The sequence below is a fragment of the Triticum dicoccoides genome, chromosome 4B, assembly GCF_002162155.2.
Source record: "Triticum dicoccoides isolate Atlit2015 ecotype Zavitan chromosome 4B, WEW_v2.0, whole genome shotgun sequence".
NCBI classification, from domain to species: Eukaryota; Viridiplantae; Streptophyta; class Magnoliopsida; order Poales; family Poaceae; genus Triticum; species Triticum dicoccoides.
This window is the reverse complement of record NC_041387.1, coordinates 587,577,332-587,584,505: the sequence shown is the minus strand read 5'-3', so window position 1 is coordinate 587,584,505 and position 7,174 is coordinate 587,577,332. Positions and strand designations below refer to the sequence as shown.

At 41.1% G+C, this 7,174-nt stretch overlaps 1 long non-coding RNA gene across 1 annotated transcript; it reads right to left on the bottom strand.

The window, feature by feature from the left end:
• Positions 1 to 1,078: 1,078 nt before the first annotated feature.
• On the bottom strand, positions 1,079 to 2,535 carry LOC119293943. Its single transcript, XR_005143262.1, has 2 exons — positions 1,517 to 2,535; positions 1,079 to 1,382 (listed from the first exon to the last, which is right to left on the bottom strand). It is a non-coding gene; the product is annotated as an uncharacterized LOC119293943 (long non-coding RNA).
• Positions 2,536 to 7,174: the final 4,639 nt, after the last annotated feature.

The window sequence follows — 7,174 nt, the reverse complement described above, 5'->3', positions numbered from 1 at the left end:
GTAGCTCCGCCACTGCTCCTCTCCATATTACTTCACCTGTCTCATAATATAAGATGTTATTACATGGAAATGCATTACAGCTCTCAGGTGCCACACACCCCTATATGAGTATAGCATTAAAACAAATGTCAGAAGTTTTTAAAAAATTCTGAAATTTTGGGATATCTAACCTGGGTGCCCGTTGTACACCCGTATTCAGTTTCGTGCGGAATGGATACCCGCGGTATCCGTGGCGAAGGAAATACAGTCCGAGATAAGATCCATCCAATTTCTTCCCCATACATAGGATTTTTTTTACCTTTTTACCGAGATTGCCCCAGGCATCCATTCCTCACGAAATTGAACACATGTGTACAATGGGCATCCAGGTTTGATATTTCAAAATTTCATAACTTTTTAAAATTTCCTGATATATTTTTTAGTGCTATATTCATATAGGGGTGCGTGGCACCCGAGAGCCATAAAACCTCCTCTTAATATACTTACATGAAGTATTTGTCGCTCAAATGCTAAAGGGCTAAATATATCCCTTTGAGCAGCAAGTAATATGCATCGAAGGGAGTACCAATAGTTCATGACCTCTTTCAGTGACCAGATCATTCGAACACAATGGCTTGTGAGAGTGCAGTTGTTGGTGTGTGTAATAGACACCCAACCACAAAATTGACAAGTGCATGCAGCAGACACGATCATTATTACGGACAAATAGTACTGTTGGCTAAGTATGCTAGTGCGAGTAGCCTAGTACTAGTGATGCGTGTATCTGCACCTACCAACTAAGCTGGCCGAATCCAATAATTCAAGAGATAATACCATCCATCTATCTAAAGACGACGTAGCAGAGAGATACTCTGAAGGAATCAGCAGGAGATTGCACCACGGGGATTGCAAACAGGTGACGATGATCCCAGATCGACCACCATGACAGGATTCTCCGTGTTTGATTTGGGACATGATTAAGCAAGTTGACGACTCCAACGATTGAGGTTAGAGAATATGAGAAGCACGCGGGCAGAGCCTCTGAATTAGTTGTTCACTTTTTTTCCCGATAAAGGGTGGATTTTATAAACTCAAAATGGAGCATCAAAAAGATATATAACACATGAGCACACATCCGTCCTCTGCATAACTAGGATGCACACAGCCAACACAAACTAACACACACGTAAAAAATACGCCGATAAATAGTAAAGTCATATAAAACCAAAGCTATGTCTATACGGATAAAAACAAGAAAAAAAGCCCTAAGCGATAAGATCTGTCATCGGTAAACTACGGTGAAGATCGTATCTGCACCAACCATCTCATGACACCACATGGACGATGAAGTCTTCAACAACAACGCCTTCAGAAAGGGAGCGACACTCAAGCGTCGCCGTCACCTGATCCAACAAGAATGTCAGAATCTAGGTTTTCACCTTGAAGAATCATTCCGAACATACTCGAGCAATGCCTTTAACAAGGTAACAATGTAAAAAAACATCATCATTGCTGGGTATAACTACTCTGGTCTGACCTAGGCTTTCGCCTTAGAGCTCGAGACTGGGTTCTTGAGTAGCACGACAATCGAAGTCTCTCATATGTTGTCGTTACCACGTTTCCACAATCCCAGCAGCTGCATGTGATGCGATCACCGCCACTGCACCACCATCCCTTTGCGTCAAGTCTTCATCCATAATTTGTATCTCACCGTCAAAGTCAACCACCGGTTCAAGAGGAGATGAACCCTCTGAAAGACCTCTCGATGACCACCGTCGCCGAGGAATTGTAGGAAGTCGTTGCAATATAGTTGCAGTCGCCACCCTCCAGCCGATCAAATCCGTATCATCACCACCAAGCCATGGTCCTTAGCCGCCCGAGCCAGAACACCGCCATGGACGGCACAGCCGCTGGTCGCTGGGATGAGCCGATACGCACTCCGTCAACATCCGGCTACCATCCAAGAAGCCAACAAGCCTTCAACCGTCAGATCTGAAGGCAAAGCCCGGCCAGACTAAACACAGGCCAAGCGCCTGAGGCCTAGCACCACCAAGCACGGCCTGGTGCAGTACAGCACGCACAGCCGCAGCTAGCTTCCTAGCACCACAACGCCATGATCCGCCGCCGTCGTGGCTAGTCGCACACCTGCAGGAGTCGCCTCCTCGCTCATGAAGGACGTAGCCAAGGTGTACCCTCCACTCCCTTCGCCTTTGATGAAAGGGTACTGCCACCGCCGCCGGCCACGGCCGACGGTGGCGGCGAGATGAGATCTGACGCTAGGTTTGTTGGCTAGGAGTTGGTCGCCTTCGGAGTCGCCCGAGCGAAGCGACTCGGGAGGCACGGAAGGTTCGTTTCGACTCTAGTTGTTCACTTTTTGATTCAACATTTTTGGTGTTGCTAAATGTGCATACCGCATATGGCTCTGCCACGACACGGGCTTGATCCAGTTCGTGCGTTGTCGGGTGTGCTATCATTCGGTTAATCTGTTCATTTTAGTTACATGTAAGTCGCTTGAAAATTAATTTTGGCCCAATCGATTTTTGAACCGTCGATTTCTGCTTCACGATTCAAGTACTTTTTTTCCTGGGTTAGTCCACGTGTTTTCTTGGGCTTTTTTACTGACCCCATATTTGAGCCGATCAATTCCTTAATGGGCCGAATCCCATTCCAATGACATAACCTTCTTCTTTCTTCTTTGTTTATGTTTTCGTTTCTCCCTTTTCATTATTAGTTTGTTTTTATTTATTTTTTGTTTTGTGGGTATTTTTGGGATGTTGGGTGAGTGTAAATATATACATAAAAATACTATATAATATGTGCAAACATCACACTATTATATGATTATTTTTTCCATGTTACAAAAAGTGCAATTGTGGTGCAAAGTTGTGTGCAAGTTTTTAATTTTTTCTTGAAGAAATATTAATGCCATTAATTCATACTTTTTTAAAGAACTTTGCTATTTTGATATTATTTTAGTTTTTATTTCATTCTACTTTAATGGTAATACCAATGCCACTAATTCATCCATTCTTAGTTATATATTTTTTTGCAAAAAATCTGCTTTTATGTGTTTATTATTGCATATTTTTTAAAAGGCATTTTAATGTATATTTTGTGCAAAAAAATTCAATGTTTGTTTTAGAATTTTATTTCCATTTTCTTTTTCTTAAATGGTAATACCAATGTCACTAACTCATTTTACCTTAGGAAATTTAATTATTTCGAGTTTGTTATTTTTTCAGTTTATTTCTACTTAAACACAATACCAATGTCAGTATGTCACTAATTCATTACTTCTTAGTAAACGTTTTTTTAAAAATTCCACAGTTATATGCTTATTCTTGCATATTATTAAAAAACATAATTATTGTGTAAATTATGTGCAAATTTAATATTATTTTCTTTTATTGGCACTAATTGATTCCTTCTTAGATAAAATAATTTTTTATTTTGTGTGTGTAAGTATAAATGCAAGTACTAAATAATATGTGTGTAGATCATAGTAGAATGCAAAAATTGCACTAGTATATACTTATTCTTTGCATATTTCGAAAAGTGCAAATTCTACGTTGTGTGCAACTTTTTATGGTTTTCCTTTTTCATTCTCTTTCTTCTTAAGGGTTTCATTCTTTCTTACAAAACTTCATTATTATTTATTTTGGTTTTTACTTTGTTTTTCTGAAAGGATAATAGCAATGCCACAAATTCATTCTTCTATAAAAAACATTTTTTTTTCATTTTTCTTTTCTTTTGTAAGGGTAATACTGATCTCACAATCCATTACTTTTTAGGCAACACATTTTTGCCAAAATTTCACTATTATATACTTATTTTGCATAGTAATAGTACATGTTATGTATAAATCATGTGCAAATTTTTTCATTGTTTTTTTTTGTTTTCTTCCTTCTTAAAAGGTAATACCAATGACACAATGACACTAATTCATTTCTTCTTAGTAAACTTATTTTTTGCATAAATTCTGCTCAGATATGCTTATTCAAATGCGCAAGTTCTACGTAAATTGTGTGCTTTTTTTTATTTGTTCATTAACTAAGTCATTCTCCATTAGAAAACTTCATTTTTCGTTTTTCTTTGTTCTTGTTTTTGTTTTTGTTCATCAATGGGTTGTTCTTTTGCATTGGCCGAAGAAGTGATATGAAAACCTTCGAGATGCTCCTCCTCGTCGGGCACTGGCATCACGCGGCGGCGGGTAGACTGCGCAGCCGCCTCGAACCCGCCCCCCATCTCCCTTGCCCTCTGCCTCTCGCGGCGGGCACTCCTTCCAAACTACTCGCCGGCGCTAGGGGTTGGACGGATTGGGGAAAGGGGAGCGTCGGGGAACGAGAAGCGGAGCGAAGTGAACTAGGGTTTGCTCCAGAGGGGGATTTGTTGGGTCGAGGTGCGCCAGCGGCGGGCCGGGCTGACGTGGCGGGCGCCCCCAGGCCGCCTCATATCCGCCCTATATTTGGGCTGGATATTATATTATGGGTGCCGGTAAGCCCGAACATTTGTCTGCGGTTTCAGAGCTCTGGTTGGGTCGGTTTTTTGTGACCGGACGGCCTGCCTGGGTGTTTGAGACGTGTTTGAGAGTTGCGGTTGTAAATGCTCTTAGGTAAGTATGCTAGTACGAGTAGGCTAGTACTGGTGATGCGTTTATCAGCAGTGACCTACCACCAACTAAGCTGACCTAATCCAATCATCCAAGGAGTAATATCATCTAAGACGAGGATCATCACAGTCGCAGATTATGATACCGCAAAAGTCAGTATCTTCAGCTGTAAAAAAAGGTTGAGGATCACATGCCAACATGTCAAGATTTACGGGCAGAATTAAGCTGAAGATACTGATCACTTGATCGGAGAAATAATGTTGAGGCGTGCATGCAGAGTCTTAATTTGTTGTGCTTGTGCAACCACGCTAGGAAGAAAGCAGATGTCGACCGCATACAGAGCAACTGCAACCCGAAAACTCGTCATCTTAATTTGTTGGGTAACCCAGCCCAGCTGACGATTCTGTCGCGGTTGAGAAGCAATGTCAGATCAACAGGTGATTAATTCGCCTGCTGCCTCGATTAAGACAGTGGCGGCTATGATCGACCGATGTGGACCATTCTCGCAGGAAATCAATTGACACGTGCGGCTACATGCGGTATAAATATTTCTGCATCTACCCAAGCTGGTCCATTATTGAAATTCATATAGCTTAGCCAAAAAAAGAAATAAGTGTTCAAAATTTGCGAAAAGAATCATCACGTTCAGTTCCGGCAGAGATCTTAAGGAACCTCCTGTGCTCAAGGTTCAGCCCTGCATCTGCAAGGAATAATACCAGAAAATCATCTGCAGAGAAAGGTGATGGTTTCAAGCCAGCCTGCGATGATTCTCCATGCTGATCCGATCTGCACGCACACGGAGTTAAGCAAGTTGACTCCAACTACCGATTTGCAGAATAATTATGACGGAATCTCGAGTCTGCTTTCAAGAGGGCCGCAAGTCTACACCCAAAGCATACCTCTATTTCAATTTATTAGCCATCCATTCGATCCATCCACCTCTCGATCGTCTATAACTTAATTAATTTCCTCGCCACTTTGCGGTCTTGAGCAATGTTTTTATTAGCATTTCCCTTGCGTATTTGATTTCTTTTCTTGGGTGCAGACTGTAAACCTGATGCACTTCAGTTCTACTTTTCAGTGGGAGCATTTCGATAAGCGCATCTTAAAAGCAGACAGCAGAGTCTGGAAATATTTCGTCTCGTTTGATGTGTGCGTGCATGTATACTTCTGGACGTCATTAATTATATATATATACGATACGCGAATCGTACTCTGCTGTTAATGTGGAATATATATCTTTTGCTCAACTTGCTGTGACTTGATTGACAGTGCATCTACTTGATTGATCCGGGTGGGGATTGGGCGCTGGTAACAGAAGCAGCATCTACGTCACTACAGCTGGGAAAGCATACACCAAAATAACAGCAATGCATAGAGCAAAAAGTATCAAAGAGATGCAAAGAAGTTTCCTGCCAAAAACTCCATCACCACGATTCTTACTACTCCTCACCTATCAGAACAGAGCACCATTGATAATGTGCACAACTTAATTTGCCAGTGGCGTCTGACGGTCACCATCACAGCTGCGGTGGAACACAGGGATTAGTAATCTAAACACTCTTATATTAGTTTACAGAGGGACATGACTAGCTCCCAACTCAACTAATCAAATGTTCAAAATAAGTTGGGGTCAGTATCTGCAGGTCAAATGATCTCTACTTCTCAAACTGGGTTACAGATGGCTGTTAGTATCGGCAGCTTACTAGCAAGCAGGTAACAATCTCGATTTCAGTTTGAAAGTAGCCTTTAAAAGATATAAACGACAGCTGATATCATAAACACTCAGGACAGTGTGTCTATCATCTTTCTAAAAAATATCCACAGCAGTCATTGTTGTAACAACAAAAATCAGGGCATTACATCTTAGGCATTACTGCCTCACATTACCTCAAGCCTTTACCCTTGTATCTTATATCAGCAAGTGTGTTGGTGAAGCACTAAAATCAAACATGTGCCAACAACAATTCCAAGGTAGTTAGGCAGGCCATGAAAAACCGAGACATATTTTTTTTTGCTGGTTGCTATGATTTCCTTCCTTCCAAGTCGTCCTTCCTCCTTTGGTCTGATCGCTTAGGCTCTGGTTTTGCTAAGACCTGCAATTGCTCATTAAATTTGACTTACAAAATTATTTATACTACAATGCACTTTTTCATTTCATGTAACATATTGTGGTTTGATTTTGTAGTCAACCTACATGAAAACATTAGATAAATAGAAGGAACTGAATATACAATTTTAGCTGCGATAGGATATAACTAAAGCAGAAGTAAAAGGAAGATGCTAAAGCAGAACTAGCTATAAGGAGCATGTTGATAACACCAAATGATAAGTAACCAGACAGAGGGGCACTCTCTACACCAAAAGGAAACCCAAAAAGAATGTGCAAGTGCAACCAAAAGGATGAAAACTCGAGATATATTTCCTCCTGGTGGTTGCTGTGATCTTCTCCCCTCGTTTCAACCTCTTTCTCCTTTGATTTGATCCTCAGGTCCCTGCTTTTGCTAAGACCGACAACTGCTCATTAAATTTGCCTTGCAATTTTTATTCATTAAGAAACAGTATAATGGATTGAGCTACGGCTGC